We start from the raw sequence: 9,762 nt of genomic DNA on the forward strand, positions 1-9,762 counted from the left end.
AGAAGTTGTGAGTTTCATGGGCTCCAGAAACCAACAGAAGCACCTGAAAATTAAGTCATATTAAGTAATAAGGACTAAAATTGACCAGATCAGGCTTACTTCTAGAAGCCCTTTTACTATGTCTTGTCCAACTTTTGGACAGGTGCTGAAGAAGGAGCTGTTGACCACTGGTTGGGTCTATGGCTTCTATGAAATTCTGTTAGAACAAGAGGACATAAGTCAGTGCAACCACTTGTCCAGAAATTGAGCCAAGATGTATTTTGGCTTAGGGACTCTTCTGGAGGTATTTCCAGTATTACCACGGGGCATGAAGCCTGAAGTGGCAATAGAAGACTTAGGTTAGAAAGGTGGATATCTCCTCAACTGCCAGAAAAGAAACAGGAGTTTGGGACTATTTCATTAAAAAAAATCTGGAAATCAAAATTACAAAATATATAAGGAAATAGAGCAAAAAGAAAGACAACCAATAAAATCAACAATTTGGTAGTGAATTTACATCAGATGACATTAGAAAATAAAAGTAGTTTGGGCAAAATATTTCAAATAAGCATATTCAGGATCCTAAATGATAGTTAAACAATCATCTATAAAATACCTAATTAGCATCAGACACAATTCTAAGTGCTGGGAATAGAACAGATAAAACAAAACATACAAAAATCATGACCTTCATGGAGCTTAAATTTAAGTGGGTGAGATAATTGAAGAAATTATATCCAAAAATGTGTGTGAGAAACTCTGAAATAGATCACAGAGAAATGAGTCTATATGAGATTAATCAGTTGAAATACTGGAACTAAGAAAAATAGTCACTGAAATTTTTTACCCGGAAAAGCAAAAAAAGAGCAGAGTCTGAATGGGAAACTAAAAGAATCAATATATTGGGAAACCAAGAACAAGTACAGAAATGCGACATCATCTTGAAAGTATGAAGAATTAGTCAAGAGATTTGGAGTAAGTGTTCTTTCAGCACACATCTACTATGAGCCCTAGAAGAGAGATCAGCACACTTTTGTAGTAAAAAGCCAAATGGTAAATATTTTAAGCTTTGCAGGCCAGTCTCCACCCTGTCACTATAGTGAAAAGTAGCTATAGACCATTTGTAAACAAATAGGTAGCTGTGTTCCAACAAAAGTTTATTTGCACAAACAGGCAATAGGTCAGTTAGGCCTCTGGGCGTAATTTGCTGATCTCTCCTTTAGAAGGAAAAGGGGAATTAGTGATGAAGCAGTATTTTGCGAAGCAAAGGTAAAGAGTTTTGCAGGAATAAAGGAATTCATTTAGTACTCCATTCAAAAGGACTCTCAGAGATAAGCAGATGTAATAAAAATAAATCAAGACATAGGTACATTACAGTATAACTGCAAAATATCAAAGGCAGAATACTCTTCTTTTTTTTTGAGAAAGGGAGAGAGCAAGAGAGCACACACACTGGGCGGGGATGGGGGGGTGGAGGTGGGCAGAGGGAGAGGGAAAGAGGGAGGTCAGTCTTATGATTCTGAAATCATGACCTGAGCCAAAATCAAGAGTGGGATGCTTAACCAAGTGAGTCAGCCAGGCGCCGCAATGGTAGAATACTCTTTTTTTTTTTTTTTTTTATTAATTTTTTATTTTTTATAAACATATATTTTTATCCCCAGGGGTACAGGTCTGTGAATCACCAGGTTTATACACTTCACAGCACTCACCAATAGAAGGAGAGATTAAAAGCTTCCAGGACAAACAAAAACTGAAAGAATTTGCAAATACCAAACCAGCTCTACAGGAAATATTGAAAGGGATCCTCTAAGAAATGGTAGAACACTCTTAAAAGCTACTGAAGAAAGGAACTGATGACTTGCACAGAAACAATAAATATATCAACAGCAGTTTTCCCATCAGCTCATTCATGCCAGGAGAAAATGGGATAATATATGAAAATTGTCAACCTAAACCTAAAATCTGATACCCTATTAATTATTATTCTAGAAGGAGGGCAAATTAAATCACTTTATGATGAAAAAGATTAATATGACTTGCTAGTATTGGACGCACATTAAATCTATAAAACATGAACTTCATCAAAAAGACAATCCAATACAGAATTGAGGAATGAAATGAAAATATAGTGGATACTCATCATTCACAGTAATTATCTTCTACAAAGTCAGAGGAACACTGAATTCGGGAATACTGAACCATTGCTCCTATGGGAAATATATACATATACATCTCACATGGATTATAACCTTTAAATCCAAAAAATAGGTTATCCTGGAAGGTTCTCTTTATTTAAAAAAAAAAAAATGAAGTTCAAAAGCTGTAGGTGACTTGCCTGAGGCCACTTCAGGAACAGGTGCCGGAGATGGGAATCTAACCCCATCCAGCTGTCTCAGAGCCAGAGCTTTGGTTCTGCACTGCCCCCCCCCACCCCACCCCTTGTCTCTCCTCTCTAGGCATTTCTGCATGAGAACTGAAACAAGTAGGCAGAACCTGTGGTGTTTGACCTCAGCCATGAACGTGTATGTTGATGAACTCAAATTTCTCACCACTCTGAACAAGTCCATAGATGACCACAAAAAGCAGGAGTATGGATTTTGGAGTCACAAATAAATTTTACCGAGTAGATGAATTGCCAATTATGGACTCTGAGAATGATGAGGATGAACTGTACGTTCATCTCTTTATATTCAACTATATCAATATATTTTACTATTATGTGAAAGCAAATGTTATTTATGTTATTCTGTAAAAATATAAACTTAAAATTACAAGCAGAAAAACAAAATGGAGGGGCATTGTTCATGAACCAAGCAGATCATGTTAAGTTCTATATCTCATTGGGGGCTAACATTAGAGACACCAAATTGTGCAGGAAAGAGTTGACATACTAAGCCTGAGACTTTTGTTCTTAGTTACTTACAAGGTTGGTGCTTGGCTGGTGTCTGAGAACTAACACTGCAGGAATGTTTCATTATTCCTGGAATGATCGGGTGGCTCACTGGCCCAGAGCATTTGCACTAGCAGGGTGGTTTATGCTGGACACCTGCTCCCTTCTGGGACTCTGGATCTTTGATACATCCTAGGCAGAAGGCATTTCATTTCTTTCTTTCTTTTCTTTTTTTTTTTAAAGATTTTATTTATTTATTTGACAGAGAGAGATCACAAGTAGGCAGAGAGGCAGGCAGAGAGAGAGAAAGGATGAAGCAGGCTCCCTGCTGAGCAGAGAGCCCGATGTGGGACTCGATCCCAGGACCCCGAGATCATGACCCAAGCCGAAGGCAGTGGCTTAACCCACTGAGCCACCCAGGCGCCCGGGCATTGCATTTCTAATGACCCTCCCTGATAAATACCATTTCACTCATGTTGTCACCCCTCATTGCTGGAGAAATGAAGAGATCCTGTGTAACTCCACCAGGAGAGGACTCTTGGAATCTTGTGCCTAGCTTTCTGCAGACTTTGCTCCACATGCTTTTTCCCGATGCTATTCTGCTTTGTATCCTTTTGCTGTAATATCAATAAGTCATAGCCAAGATACAAGTACATGAGGAGTCCTAGTGAATCACCGAATCTGCAGGTGGTCTTAGCGACACCACGTACAAATGAATTTGGGTATTTTAGAAGCATTTATTTGTTAAAATTTTATAGCTTTAGATCTTCTCAGGAGCCAGCAATTCTATTTGTAAAAATTTATGTAAATGAAATATAATTAAGGAGGATTAAGATTATTTCTATAGCAAGAAGGGCAGGACGGATATTTAAGAATATGGTATATGTTAAATACGTGATGTGTGTGTTCCTATGTTTAATATACTACGCAGTCACTGAAAATCATGAAAGGATGTTCTTGATACATTGGTGAATAAAAGAAAACTATAAAATAAAATTAAAAAATGATAGCTTTAGGAAATGTCGCTTTCAGCCTTGATAGCATATTTACTAAAGGGATTTCCTTCCTATGATACAAAAATATAAACTGGACAAAATATATAAGGCATCTCACTTTTTGAGCCTTAGAAAATAGGCAAAGAAGGATCATAATCAATGAGAAAAGGAAAAACATAAGAGTGAGCTGCACATTTGCCCAGTTCTCCACCTAGGGGATCAGTCCCTCCTAAGACACAGGGAGCTGAAGCTCAAATGTGGTGGCCGTTCCAGTGAGCAAAGCAGAAACTTGTTCAAGGCTGCTGAAGCAGTTAAATTTGTGGATCGAGGTAGCAGAAAACAGAGAGCAGCATGGACTAGGTAGAAGTGTGTATTTCCACAAGGGAACTGATAGGTGTTGGAGATACAGGGAAATTCTAGAAAGAGAGATTATTGTAATGTAGCAGATCATGAAGAATCATTGCCAAACACAAAGCTCACTCTTCTGAGGTCACTGAGTAGAGATACTATTGGTTCCTAAACAGTAAGGGCTTAGCCAAGAGAAAATTATAAAAAATATAGTATGGAAGCAAGAGAGTAACAGATTAGCCCTGGTAGACACTGATAGAAAGTTCCCAGATATTGACAATGCCTGTTTTTAAGGACAACTAGTAACCAGCATAAGAGAAAGGCCTGCAGTTGATGTGGGGAAGCTAACACATTAAAAGATGCTATCCTGTGATGACATATTCTAGAGGACCTCATAGTCTGACATTAATGTTTCTGTCTCACCTTTATGGCATTTCATTTTTCTGTTTACTATATTATCATCAACCATCCAGACAGCAGAGCATCTTAGTATTTATTGAAAATATACCAGTTTATGAAGTTCAGTGAAGGGCGTCTCTTCCTACCCTATCCCCAGCCTCGCTCTTGAGCTCGTTTCCAAATTGGCTAATAATCTGAGTATCTCCACAAGTTCTTAAATTGATTATATTCAAAACACCTGAAGTATCTTCCCTAAACCTGATATTCTTTTTTTTTTTTTAAAGATTTTATTGATTTATTTGACAGACAGAGATCACAAGGAGGCAGAGAGGCAGGCAGAGAGAGAGGGGAAAGCAGGCTCCCTGCTGAGCAGAGAGCCCGATGCGGGGCTTGATTCCAGTACCCCGACCTGAGCCGAAGGCAGAGGCTTTAACCCACTGAGCCACCCAGGCGCCCCTAAACCTGATGTTCTTCTGCCTCTTTTTGTGATGAATATAAATTAATATTCAGAGTACCTACAACTCCAGACCTTGGAATCACATTCGAAGACTCCCAAAGAGCCAGAAACCAAAAGACTTGGAGCCACATTGGAAGACTCCTTGCTTCACCACCTCCCACCCTCTTCTGCTCAGCCTCCAATTGGTTGCCAAGTCATGTAGATGCCGTTCTGTACTCCATAATCCTGGCAGATTAGTGTTCCTAAAGCACAGCTCTAACCACATCATTTCCCTGCTCCCAAACCACTCTTCACCTACTGCACATTACTTTAATTGAAGAAGGGATATGAAAAAATAAATAGTCTCATATACTAAATTTATAATCCTAAGTATAGTATGAACAGTAATGTTGTAAGAACCCTGAATCATCACAGCAATGAAGGTTTATGAAAGTATTGTACTATTAAGCCACTAATGAAGTACAGTAGACAAATTCAGTTGGAACACAAGATGGCAGTAGTATAAATAATGGCAGCCGATTTAAAATATAAATAGTAAATTTTGCCCCCAGCACACTTTAGTTTCTATTTGTCGATTCCCCAAATCATCAAAGATAATATGCAAACTGTATGTGTGTGTGTGTGTAGAAAGAGAGAGAATTTCATTTCTTTTTAGTAATCAGTTTTGTTCACAGCAATGCCCACTGGTAGAAATACTTTGATTTAAGAAGACAAAGTGTATATCAACAGGCAAATCCATTTGGGATAAAAGGGTTGCTCTATGTATAATAAAAACATTAATTCACCAGAAATACAACGTATATTCTTAAAATTATAGCTGTAAAATTATCCTGCATTATAAAATTATCCTGCATTAGTGTTCCATGTTAAATAAAAGGAGAGGGAGAGGAAAATGAGATAGTGAAAAAGCTACATTTTTATTTTTTGAGTTTTTGGAATAATGTAGAGAAATAGAAATCTCTTTAAGAATAAATCAGATTTGGATTTGAGCTGGTTCCTGTCACGGGGTTCATGTCAGCTGAGCCGTCCACGTCCACGTCCATGTCAGCTGAACCCCTCAATGATTATTTTGTTTGTCCCTTTCAGACTCTTTTCTCATTCACACCACCACTACTCAACCTGGAATTACCCACATAACTTATAACCCTTAACTTCCCCACTAATTAATCGAAGAAAAAAAGGTGAGATTTCTAACACAAACATTCTCAAATTTCTGCCCCCCTTCTTACAGAAAATTACATCTGCACTCCTTTTTTTCTTCTTCTTTCTATATTTGAGCATGAGGTATTCTTTCTATTCTCAATCAATTCCCCCGCTTGAATTTTTCCTTTCTTTTCATAAATAAGCCTTCAAGAAACTTCATAACTTTTTACACAAACGAGGTCATACCGTTGTGTCCCTATTGATCCAATATGCTCACTTCTTCTTTCTGTAGTTTCAGCCTCTCCATGCTTTTTTTCTTCGCGGCCTCCTCTGCTTGGCCCTTAAAACTTTACATTCTGCAGTCTTCTGTTCTGCCATTCCCTCTCCTTCCAAACTACAGACTGTCACTGAAATATATACATCATCTTGGTTTTAACAACCATCTACTGTTTGAAATTTACAAACTTTTATCTCTAAGCAAGTTTGAACATGAGTAAAAATGTAACAATTCAGCTCTTGCTGGATGCGAACACCTATGATACACCTACGTTCTTCAAACTCATCCTGTCCCAAACCAAACCATCTTTAGGAAAAGCTTTAATTCTTTATAGTCATAGACTGTTGCTAGCCTTGCCTGGTGATTTTGGGCAATCTGGTCATCCACTCTCCTTCAGAAATTACTAGACTTCCTTTTTCTTTGTGCCTTGTCATCTTTCTTTTTTAAAAGATTTTATTTCTTTATTTTAGAGAGAGATTGGGAGAGAGCACAAGTAGGGAGGAGGGGCAAAGGGAGAGAGAGAATCTTAAGCAGACTGCATTGAGCACGGAGCCCAATGCAGGGCTCGATCCCAGAACCGTGAAATCATGCATGACCTGAAGCCAAAATTAAAAATTGGATGCTGGGGCGCCTGGGTGGCACAGTGGGTTGAGGCCTCTGTTTTCGGCTCGGGTTGTGGTCTCGGGGTCCTGGGATCAAGTCCCGCGCGTCTGGCTCTCTGCTCAGTGGGGAGCCTGCTTCCTCCTCTCTCTCTCTCTGCCTGCCTCTCGGCCTACTTGTGATTGCTCTCTGTCAAATAAATAAATAAAATCTTTAAAAAAAAAATTGGATGCTTAGCTGACTGAGCCACCAAGGTCCCCTGTGCCTTATTATTTTCAAGTACCTGAAAACATGATGTGGTCTATATACAGACTATAGTCTGTAAAGCTAAAGAATCTTATATATTACCTTCAGACCATTATATCTATCTATTATCTGCTTCTTAATGGCCATTATCTATCTATTATCTGCTGCTTAATGGCCATTAACTAGATGCACATTAAAAGTCTAGGATTTAGTGGGAAGGCAAGACACTGATCTTATTTTTTGCTGTTTAGGATGGCAACCTGATATCCTGCTAAGGGTGAGAATTTGCAGTATCTGCTAGTATCACTTTCAGTGTGGCGTAGAAAAGTCGGTTGGGTTTTTTTCAACAATTATTGGTTTCAATGTACACATTCAGGAAACTTTTTTAAAGCTGTGTTTTCTGACTTTCTGCTTTTAGGCTATCTCTCATCTGAGTTTATCCACTTCTTGTAGTACATTGCTAAAAATCATTAAAGGATAAGCATTACCTGCCAATCTTTTTAATTTTTCTGTAATTAACTAAATAAGCTTCACCCAGCATCCAGTTCACTTGACCTTGTAAAAAAAGAAAGGACAGGAAGTGATAAAGTATGCATAGCAAGAGCAGAGCAGGAGTATTGTGACCCTCAGACACAGTTTCCAGTTTCCCAGTCATTCCTCCTACAGGATATGAATGGTCATGAGAGATGAGGCTGAGTGTGGGTGGAAAAATCTAAACCAAGAGAAGCTACTAGCTCTAGGGTCCTTTCATCCTGGCCAGTCATGTCAGGTTTACATGACTAACTATACCCACCGTTTCCCCAAGTGTTCTTGATCATCTGGTAACATAGATTGTGAGCTGTACTGCACTCGTCCCAAATTCCCTGAGCTTCGTTTCAGTATCAATGCTCAGTACTTATACCAACAAGGAAGTAAAAAAGTTTGTTCCAAAATACAGAATTAGACTGAATTACCATTTATCACGGATAGTAATCAACTAACAATGTCTTGTGTTAATGTTGCAAGAGAATTTACCAAGAGTCAAATCATCACATGAAACTGAGGAAAGACTGCAGGACAAGCCATTAATTTTCCTCTTCCCCTATTTTTTCCTAACTCTGTAGTCCAGATTAGCACAGAGTCCATGTCCAGCATGCAATAGTAAGATCCAATACTCAATCAATACACTTAAAAAGGATCCCATATCTTCGAATTTCAAACAGAGTCCGTTTGCCCACTTCCCTATTACTTTCAGCCAGGCAAAACCATATTTACTCTAAGTGTGCTCTTTCTGTACTTTCCAAATTTTCTGTTGTCAAAAAAAATAATACCATTGAAATACGTATTTTAAAATAATTATACAGAATTTTATAGGTAAGTTTTGGTGAAAATTGCAAGAAATCATTAGATATGGAGATAGAGGTAGAAATATATGAGGGAAGAGAGAGATATGTTTAATGAGAAACTTTCTTGTGTATAATTCATATATATATCTCTGTCTATATACTCGTATACATATATACAAAGAAAAATAGTTTCCATTTAATATATATTGAATATCTTTAAAGATGTATGTTTTAAGCATACACATATGTATCTCTCAATTTTTTCAACATAACTATTACTCTTGAAATAATAATTTCTGTAATTTAAAACTTTCTGTCCTTTACTAAATCCAGAATTATCATTTCTCAGGTTTTATTTCTATAGTTACACAAATCATGACCATATAATTATTTTTTATACACACATGGAATATCCACTATCTTTTTTCATCCTGATTTAACACTTACTACAATTTCTTTTTATTTTTCCTTCTTCACTGAACTTATCACTTGAGCTGCTCTAATTAATTAGTTAGTGGCCTTGTGAGTGGTTCATAGGCATAAATTTTTTCTTTCACTATAGATGAAATACACTGACACTTCCTTATTTGAGCTATGATTTGGTGTGGGAAATAGAAAAATATACTAAAAATTAGAATGCAGAGGGATACATATGATAAATGAAAGCAGTGTCTGCATCTTAAGACTGGATGAAGAGTAATCCTAGAAGGTGGAAGGACAGCTAGTGAGAAAAGTAATCTCTCTCTTTTTTTAATATTTTATTTATTTATTTGACAGACAGAAATCACAGGTAGGCCTAGAGGCAGACAGAGAGTGAGAGGGAAGCAGGCTCCCTGCTGAGCAGAGAGCCGGATGCAGGGCTCAATCCCAGGACCCTGAGATCATGACCTGAGCCGAAGGCAGAGGCTTTAACCCACTGTTTCACCCAGGCACCCCGAGAAGGGTAATCTCTAATATGCTGTTTAGAATTTTATTAAGTGGGCACCTGGGTGGCTCAATCAGTTAAGCGTCTACCTTCAGCTCAGGTCAAGATCCCAGAGAGATCAGCAGGGATCTTGCTCAGCAAGGAGCCTGGTTCTCCCTTTGCCTGCCACTCCCCCTGC

Source organism: Mustela putorius, unplaced genomic scaffold (genome assembly GCF_011764305.1).
Source record: "Mustela putorius furo isolate JIRA1106 unplaced genomic scaffold, ASM1176430v1.1 tig00003858_pilon_pilon_pilon, whole genome shotgun sequence".
Lineage (NCBI taxonomy): Eukaryota > Metazoa > Chordata > Mammalia > Carnivora > Mustelidae > Mustela > Mustela putorius.